We start from the raw sequence: 11,085 nt of genomic DNA, 5'->3' as shown, positions 1-11,085 counted from the left end.
TTTCCAGATTTAAAAATGGAGTGATTTATTAAGCGAAGGAAATGTGTAATTCATGCTGATGTACACCAGAGATTGAATTTAAATTCATGATCGACATAATTTCCTCTGTTTAATTCACCCCAAAGTGATGATTAAGGCCTAATATGTGTATTTTTTTGTTGTTGACATAAATTATAGAGGTCGTTGGCATAAATATTATGAAAAATGTTGTTGACATAAATTATATGTAAAACATTGTTGTTGACATGAATTATATGTAAAACGTTATTGTTGACATAAATAATATAGGTCGTTGACATGAAAATATTTGTTATTGACATTAATTATTTGTAAAATGTTGTTGTTGACATAATAGTTGACATAAATAACGTTTGTTGTTGACATCGTAGTTGACATGAATAATGTTTGCTGTTGACATCGTAGTTGACATGAACATCGTAGTTAATATGTCAATTATAAGTGTTATTTTTTAGTTGTTGACATTTTAATACGAGTTGTTGACATTCGATATTCTCGGTATTGATATGTGAATTATAAGTGTTATTTGTTAGTTGTTGACATTTTAATGCGAGTTGTTGACATTCAATATTCTCGCTATTGATATGTGAATTATAAGTGTTATTTTGTTAGTTGTTGACATTTTAATACGAGTTGTTGACATTCGATATTCACGGTATTGATATGTGAATTATAAGTGTTATTTTTTAGTTGTTGACATATGCAAAGAGAATCTACTTTTGTGGTATATGATTGTTGATGATGCAAAGAGATAATAAGTGATTGTTGTGTTTATATGTTGAGCAATAAATGAAGTGTTTGTTTACTGTAAAAATTGAATAGAATAGTGCGATTGGTGGTGGAGAAAGATGTGGAGAGTCATGTTGTGGAAGGTGTGGGAGTTGTGGATGAGATGGAGCTGTGGGTGATGGTGAGAAGGGTTGAGTTTAGGTTGTATTTTATGAAAAATGTTGTTGACATAAATTATATGTAAAACATTGTTGTTGACATAAATTATAAGTAAAACATTGTTGTTGACATAAATAATATACGTCGTTGACATGAAAATATTTGTTGTTGACATAATAGTTGACATAAATAAAGTTGTTGTTGACATCGTAGTTGACATAAATAATGTTTGTTGTTGACATTGTAGTTGACATAAATAATGTTTGTTGTTGACATTCGATATTCTCTCTATTGATATGTGAATTATAAGTGTTATTTGTTAGTTGTTGACATTTTAATACGAGTTGTTGACATTTGATATTCTCGGTATTGATATGTGAATTGTAAGTGTTATTTTTTAGTTGTTGACATTTTAATATGTTTTGTTGATATTCGATATTCTCGGTATTGATATGTGAGTTGCAAGTGTTATTTGTTAGTTGTTGACATTTTAATACGAGTTGTTGACATTCGATATTCTCGATATTGATATGTGAATTATAAGTGTTATTTTATTAAATGTTGAAGATTTGTAGATTTGAAGATTTGAATGTTGAAAATTTGAAGATTTGAATGTTGAAGATTTGAAGACTTTGCAACTAGAGTTTTAGAGAGGATTTTAGGAAATGATTTCAAACACAATTTAATGAAAAGACAATTATACCCCATTGTTGACATAATGTGGTATTTGTTGACATTTTGTTAATCTTGTGGATTAATGGCCCATATTGCATCTCATTTCTCAATTTAGCTAAATAATCTCAATCTAACAAGACCCTATATATATATATATATATAATTCTCACTCTGATAATAAAATTTTATGTAGTTTTAATGATACAAATAATAATTATATTTAACAAAAAAATATAATATGAATAGCATATAAGTTAATTTAGGTGATTTTTGCGTATATATAAATGTGGTTAGTTCAAGAAAATACAAAAAATACTGTGAATGGTTAAGATTAAAATATTTTTGTTTATACCATTCCTAATAAGATGAGCCAGGCCCAATTGCGCTTGACCATCTTTTTAATATGGTCCACGTTTTCCCATGAGATTTAATTGAGGAATACTCTCTTCGTCCTATAAATGTCACGCTTAGGGATTGACACGAGATTTTAGGAGGTAATGTTTTGTGTGTTAAGTGGAAAGAGAAAATAATATAATTATATTAACGTGAAAGGAAACTTTTTTCAAAGAAAGAAATATGACATATTTTGTGAGACAAACTAAAAATGAAAGTGTGACATTTATTATGGGACGGAGGGAGTAGTATTTTATAGTCCTACTCCTGGTCTATTAGTATATTATATGCATATATTTCGAGTGGTATAATTAATCTTATTTTATAATTTGTGTGTGCACGTCGTGCTAGTTAAGTAGTTGTGTCACGTACATTCCTTGATTAATTATAGATGACTGAACCGTTGGAATTTATAAAAGAATATTTTTGTTAAAAATTTAATAATGATGAGTTGGGTTTAGTAGTTTCATTTAGAATGTGATCATATGATTATTCTGGATTCCTTTAATTTCTCCAATATTTTAATTATTCTGGCACTTACGGGTCGGATTTTTTGAGTGTTTGGAATTTGGATCCTACCCAACTTTAGTTATGTTTAAGTAGATGGGCATTAGGGCATCCGCCATTGGACATAAAACATTCCCAAAAATCGCCATAATCCATTTTTCATTTGCTAGCATTTTTAAATTCCAGCCTCAAAGCCCCAACTTTTTCACTATTTTTCTTATGTCGTTATTTTAATTTTTTATTTAGAAAAAATAATAATCATTCCATCCCTAATAAAGAGACAACATTTGAAATTATACGGATTTTTATGTAAATTGATAAAGTAAGAGAACGATAGATAGAAAAAGTGATTGAAGTATTGTTAGTAGAGAATAAGACTCATCTCATTAGAGAGAAGACATCTCAGAATAACGAATGTTGTCTATTTTTAAGGGACGGATGGATTGCTACATATTAAAATACAACAATAATGGTGTTAGTCACGATAGTGCTCTATTTTCATATCTAATATTGCTTGGAACCATATGCCGAATTGCTTGCCTCTGTATCACATATTGCTTACGTATGCATTGCAGATTGCATGTTACTTGTTGTCATGTTGTCACTTTAAGAGTGGTGTCACTCTAACGCAACCCTAAGACAATATATTAAAAAAATTGCCTAGCAAAAACCGCAGAAACTGCCGCCCCATCTGCAATAGCGACCCGAAAACCGACACATGATGCCAACAGATTTTCGAGCGCTATCGTGGATGCTCTTAGGTAGTCCAAATACCTCGGTCACTTTATCCCATCTTTAAATAATATACTAAGAGGGTGTTCGGTTTGCAAGATTGTATCCGATATTAAATTTGAAGTGTATTTGGTTCATGAGATTCAATCTCACAATTCAATCCTAGATGGATAATAAAGGGATAATTAGTCTTAGCTAACCCCATATGACTAAAATAATCTCACAGCTCAACTCTAGATTATATCTTGGTATTATTTTATCTTGACAATCTAACACCACCTAAGCGAACTCATATAATACGAACTCACATAATACGCACTTAATATCTTGGATTCTTCAACGATAAAATCGTGGATTCGTATCGCCTAGTCTAAATCTTTTTTAGGCACGTTGTTGTCGATATCCTAATATTATTGGATTAAATAATTAGATGAGCCAGGCCCCGTTTGACTAACAACCTACCTTAAGATTTGATTGAGTATTTTATAGTATGCATGTATATTGTGAGACACATGGTCCTTGTAACTTCAATGAGAGATTCAGAATATTCAATTTGTTATAGTGTTTGTATTAAAAAAATTCAATTAATTAAATATGACAAAATTTTAGTTGAAATTTGCATAAAAATATTTTATTAATTGTAGAGTAGGAAATTGGTGCATCATAAATGCATTATTAAAAGGAAAGTGTTCATAAATCATGGAACATTATCTATTTTTCTTTTTGTTGGCTATGGCTGTGGTATAATAAATGTAATGTTTGTGTTCAAAGCTTGTTTTATCATGATGGATTTAAATAATGTTATGGAAATTCTTAATTAAACTATTATTGTTAATTAAGGATGCAAATTTGTATTTTTTAAATGCACCACCTACGCTTTAATAAAAGTTTTCAATCTTAGTATCTCGATGCAAACAAAAATTTCTCTAAAAAGCAAAATATTAAGGTTTAACAGACAATTGTGTCCTTAACTTAACAATGTTTTTCAATATGGTTATTTTTCAAAAAATTTCAACACAAATAGTTGTGAGGGCAAACAACTCCCACATTAGAGAATGAACAAGAGTTGCAAGCATATAAATGGGATTTTCTAACTCCATTAGTATGAGGCCTTTTGGAGAGTACCCTAAGAGCAAAACCGTGAGAGCTTTGCCCAAAGCGGATAATATCATACTAATGTGGAGTTTGGGTGTGCACCGTCGATACCCAACAGTGGTATCAGAACCCTGGTTCAGAGGCTGGGCCTGTGTGGCTCGAGGTTCGGTGGTTGCACTTGCAAGTTCTCCGATGTCTCTGCGTGAGCTCGACCAAGACCTGTGGTGACCTAGTGACTTGTAACATGGGGTGGACATGTGATCTTGGTCTGGTGGTGTGGTCTTGGTAAGACTGTGGAGTTCTCCTCAGTCCTCCCCCAAAATGATGACATATACATATATATTTAGGATATAGTATGTAAGTCTAACTCATATTACGTCTTGTTGTTAATAGGTTAATATCATGTGTTGGTCGTGTTCGAATTTGAAGGTAATAGAGAATTACCTTAAGAGGTCAATTTCCTTAACATATTGTATTCAGAGTGGGTCCCACCTCATTAGATGAAAAGAGTTTTCAAAATTAGAAAGTGCATATTCTTGTAGAACGGATGGAGTATTTGTATATAAATATAAACCCCTTTATTTTCTATTCGATCCCTCGTCAAATTAAATAGAAAATCTCACATGGTATGTACACTTATTTCCATAGCGAATAAATACACTCTAACCCAAACTTTAATCTTAGTTCAATTCACTTTAAATTGGGCAACGTTAAGATAGCAATACACATTAAATTAGTTTTGTGGAAGCCCAAATTTCCAACATCTTAAACATAAAGACTAGCAACGGTGGTGTGATTACGACTTACCCGAAAACCCAGAGGGAAACTGCGAGGAGCAAGTTGTGACGATCATGATGAGTTCGTTCGTTCGTTTCTGTGCAGCGATGGCGGGCGTTTCTTTGATTTCCGGTGGACAGAGGTTGATAGAAGCAATACGAACGTAGGTGAACTAGCTGCTTCGAACCAAGAAAGCCATGGATTCGAGATTGCAACTCCGAGTTCCTCTGCTAGTAAGGAACAGAGCACCATGTCCCCACCAGTCTTTCGTGAGAATTTATTTGGTTTTATCAAATAGAGTCTTGGAATTAAGTTTGAAATTAGTTAATCGGTTCGGACTTGGGGTTCATTTACTCTATTATTGATTGGAGGAAAAGAGAGATTAGATTCGTAATTTTAAGATGATAATCACAAACAGATGGAATGATTTTAGTTACAAATACAGGTGTGTTTTCAACATTAATACTACTACTGGAAGTAGTAAGAATGTTGACAGTACATTATTTAAGCAAAGCAAAGCAATCATAAAATAAGTTTAGATGATGCACAATTCATAAACAACAACAACAACAACAACAACACAAACAGTATCTAGGAAAAACGGCGAACAGTATCTAGGAAGGGGCGTTCGCCGATGATATTTCCCGGCGGACTATAGCTGCAGATGATGAACTGACGGAAGGTAGAACCGCACAGCCTAATTGAGTTGAGTTGCGCCACATAACCTGCGTGAAGTGGCTGCAATCTCGTCCTCGGGCGCAGGAGTTGGAGTGGTAGTCATAGTTCAGAACCTCTCTCACCCAAGACTTCACCGCGGCCGTCGCAGTAAAGGTTAAGGGCGTGCCAATCAAGATTAAAGATATCTAATCTACCGTGCATAAGGCAAACGCCAAGTCTTGGCAGCGAGAAAGTTTCCCAAGATATGGGAAACGTGAATTTGCTCCACTAATTAAGAAACTACAACCGATATATAGAGACGTCGAATTGGCCTGGCCCAAAATCATGGAGACCACCACAAAATTATCACTTTCTACATCCAATGTGGAGTATATGTCAAGTTTCTATGTCAGCTGCAATTTGTGGAAGATACACCATATCTCACAAGCATGCAGGATGGAACGAACTTATATATTAGCAACCTATTTCCTGCAGCATCTCGGATCAAGCAGCACCTAAAAGCACGATCCACCGCCCGCTCTACGGGGGCTTTAAATTTTGTTTTTTCTTTAAAAAATAAAATTGTTGCATACTATGCAATTAGTATACTGACAACGATTTGTTAACTCCAAATTAAGTTAACTAACAATTGATGTCCATCTGCGCACTCAACTCGTCGTTTATTATAACTAGTATTAGCCCATGCGCTATGCGCGACATAAAATATTTTTATTTTATTAGCTAGGCATCGTGAATAATTCAAATAAAATAAAAGGTAATATTATAGTCACAATATGTTCGATAATTATAAATATAAAATTAAATAAATTTTAAATTAAATCAACATAGAAATATTTTTTAATTACAACACTTATATTGGTCTTTACAACAAAACAATTACCTACGCATACACACTTTAATACTATTAAAATACTATCAATATTCAATTAATATAAATATGTAATATACAGCTAAAAAATATAATTAGGACAATGATATCGCCATAAAAAGATAAAACAATGAACAACAAAACAAATAAAAAATAAACATATATAAACATTGGAACAATAAAATAAAAGGTAGTAAGTCATCAAAAATAGGGAATAGAGATATAGTACTCCCTCCGTCCCATAAAAATTGAGTCGTATTCCTTTTTAGTCTGTCCCAATAAAGTTGAGTCATTTTCTTTTTTAACAAAAGACAAAACATCTAATCACCCTTACTTTATTCCATCATTTACTTTACTCTCTCTTATCTTTCCCACTTTTTTCATCTCTTCTATTTATTTAATATAAATTCTTAATCTCCGTGCCCAAAAGTTTTGTCTCAACTTTTATGGGACGGAGGGAGTATAACACAAACCACATCTACCGTGGACTCTTCTTCTAAAAATAGAGAATAGAGATATAGTATAACACAAACCACATCTACCGTGGACTCTTCTTCTGCCTTATTTTTCTCCTTAATCTCTAAATTGATGATTTATGTTGTATGCATATGCACACATAAAAATGTGATATTTTATGGTTTTTGTCTTCTTTGCTTCCTTTCATTGACTTAGGTGTTTTTCTTTGCATGAAAATTATGAAAGTGACGAATGTGTAATGCTGTAGGTTTAAATATTATAGATAGTCAATAACTTATGTGATTTCTTTATTTGTGAAAAACAAAATACTATAGCCTAGACAGTAAAATAAAACAAATTAACATAAAGAAAATACTTAGATATGAACCAATATCACTAAAATAGAATGATCTTCAAAATAGGATTTAAAAGTGCTATTTGCCTTTTACCATCTTTTGTACAACTCTTTCTGCACTACCTCCGACTCACATCTTCGGCTCTTCGTCTTCCACTCTCTCACATGACACCTACTACGCCTCATTTACAGTTTCCACAATGATATAACATGTATTTATCGACAAAGATCACCAACAATTTCTAAAACCTTTCAAATGCAACTATACATCACAAAAATGAAAGAACATTTATCTAGCTAATAAATAGTAGTTAAAACAAATATTAATTTATGATATAAATAAAAAAACGTTAGAAATTATTGGTATAATCATATTCAATTTATACTCTTAATTGATTATTATCAGCTTAATGATGCATAATTAAATTATTAGATGCAAAATCTATTTAATGCCACCCTCTAATTAACGGTTACATCATTCGGTCAAATTCCAAAAGAATAAGTATTAATTTACTACCAAATGAAATGAATTAAAAGTAATCAATATGAATAATCATCGTAACTACTACACTAAAAATTTTCACAACTAATTTATTTAATCAATATCTATTTTTAATTATTGTATTTACATCCCTTGCATAAAATAATTATTCAAAACCTCCCAAAACTCGTCTTTTGTATATGTATAGATTTTGTAATCTTCTACTCTCACTGTCCTCAAAGAGTATGAATTTTAGGTTCGGCACGGGTTTTAATCAATAAAGGGAAAAGTAAGAGAGAGATAGAGAGAAAGGGTATTGGAAATAATATTAGTAGAGAGTAAGGTCCACATTATTATAATGGTATAAGTGTTAATGGAAATGGTATAAGTTGTAATTAAAATGATGTGTAGGGGTAGTATGTTGTTTGAAATTTTCAAAATTAAAAAATATATATTCGTTAAGGACGGACGAGAAAATGAAATAGTTCATATTCTTTTGGGACTGAAGGAGTATTAGTTATAAGGAACATGTTTGTCACGATAAGAGTAATAATGCGACATGACATATGTGCATATTCTAAGATATTCAATCAAATCTTAGTTAAGGTAAGATCTTGGTCATCTTTTATAAATTCCGCTAAAATTGAGTCATTTTTTATATTAATTACGAAACATCACTCAACATGCCTGACACGACTAACTTGACACACAATTTATAAAATAAGATTAATTATACCACACGACATATGATATATATATATATATATGAATTAAGAGTCCCATTATCCACAAATCCATTCTTAAAGACCGAACCACCGAACCATACCAAATTAGGGTTTTTAGATTTAGTTTTTTATGGATGAGATTAAAAAATGTATAAATTATTTTCTCCTTCATCACCAGTCTTTTATTATTCATCCGAAGGTAAATAAGTCATACTAACACGTTACGAATATTTAACTTCATTCCAGAATATATTACTTCATTCCGGTAGGTTTTTACTTCATTATAATAGGATTATTACTTCATTCTAGTACGTAAATGCAGTTTCGCCGTCGCGTGCCGTTCTTTCTCTCTACAATATCTATCATCACCGCTACGACGCTGATATGGTGTAATAAACACATGGAATAATATAATAAATTATATGAATGAAGTATGTGTAGAAGCATTTGAAGTCCTACTGGAATGAAGTAAAAACCTTATCTAATGAAGTAATAACGCATCTGAATGAAGTAATAAATTCACTTGAATAAATTGCATTTTTTAATGTGAATAAAGTAAAAACTCATGTCAATGAATTCGAACGAAGCATATGTTGAATCATTTCAAAACCTACTTGAAGCAAGTAAAAACATGTTGTAGTTTCAATGCATTACGTACAGAATGAAGTAATAAACCTATACAATGAAGTAAAATTGGCTTGTAATGAAGAGCGAAAAAAATTTACACAGCAACATATCTCATCAAAAAACTAGATCTTATGGCCCAGATTTGTTCTCTAGTTCGGTTTTTAAGAAGGGTTCGACATTGATTACAACTCTATGAATTAATATATACTACTAATAGTATTAAATTATTTAATTAAATCTCAGGGGAAATCGTGAACCATATTAAAAAATTGGTAAAAAAACGTGATTGGGCCTATCTCGAATGGTATAAACAAATATATTTAATCTTTTATATATTCAAAAAAATAATTATATTTAATTCAAAAAAATAATCTTTTATAAATTCCACTAAAATTGAGTCATCTTTTATTAATAACGAAACATCACTCAACATGCCTGACACGACTAACTAAACACACAATTTATAAAATAAGATTAACTATACCACTCGACATATGATATATATGGATTAAGGAGAGTGATCCATTACTAATTCATCATTTAATTGCTAACTACAATTAATTTAAAGTCATATGATTTTAGAAAACGTGTGGTCTACAATTTGCCACATGTAATTTTCGTTTTTATTAATTAAATCGAAAAAGATAAAAAAAAAAACTACAAATTAGAATTTTGGAAGAAAATGTCAATATAGTGTTTCGAAAATATTAACACAATGCTTTGAAAATGTCAACACAATTTAGGATTGACATCGTATATGCTTTATATTGACATATTATCTTAGTTGCATTGACATTAACCTGTGTACGAAAAATACGAAAATTCTAGATTTTTTTTTTCAAATTTTGACGTCGGAACATATGCATGTAGTATATCGTTGGAATCCTTATAAAATTTTCTTTAATTTGATATATGTTATATGAATTTAAAGTTTTGGGATTTCTTGTAAAAGTTAGTTATAACTAACTTGACATTAATACCCATATTGATATTTTTTGGAAGAGTAAAGGCCAAAACTGGTCCTAAACATATGACTATTTTATGATTTTGGTCATAAACTATATCTTTTTGATTTTTTGGTCCTGCACATTTCAAATCGGATCACAATTGGTCATGCGTCAATAGTTCCGTTAATTTTATAACAGTCAACATGTTTAGCCCAATTTTGACCAAATTAGACTTTTAATTTTATTTTTTTACTCCCTAATTAGACTAGGTCCCGGAGCTCCCGTCGGCGGAGCCAGAGGGCTCGTTTGCGATGGAGATGGAGCAGGAGACGTCGGCTTCGACAGAGCCGGGGCTGGAACCGAAGCCGGAGGGGAAGCAACCGGAGCCGGCGTAGGTGCAGCCGGTGGAGGAGGAGATGGCACCGGAGGCGGCGGCGAGGCGGGAACTACCGGCGGAGGCGCGGAGACTGGCGGTGGTGTTGAAACCGGAGGCGGCGTTGCTGCTGGAGGCGTCGGAGTGGTCACCGGAGGCGGACTAATTCTCTACAAAGTGCCGCAACAAGCGTATGGATGAGCCGCAGAAGCTTGTTGGAGGGAATTCGCGAAGGATGGTGTTTTATTGCAGGAGGCTTTTTGTCGTGCCATTAAAGCACGACAAATTAAAGCACCAGACTTTTAATTGAAAGCACCACCCAACACTACTACTCAAATTAGATTCTCTCTAAGAGAGAGAAGGTGAAAAGCTCGCCGGAGGTTGAAAATTGTAGGGTGCTTTGGGATTTGAGAGATGAGAGAGAGAGAGAGAGAGTGAAGATGAAGAGAAATAAAGAAGAAAGGGAGTGATCTCAAATTGGAGCTGTGCT

This window comes from Salvia hispanica, chromosome 3, assembly GCF_023119035.1.
Source record: "Salvia hispanica cultivar TCC Black 2014 chromosome 3, UniMelb_Shisp_WGS_1.0, whole genome shotgun sequence".
NCBI lineage: Eukaryota > Viridiplantae > Streptophyta > Magnoliopsida > Lamiales > Lamiaceae > Salvia > Salvia hispanica.
Note: the sequence above shows the minus strand (reverse complement) of the source record.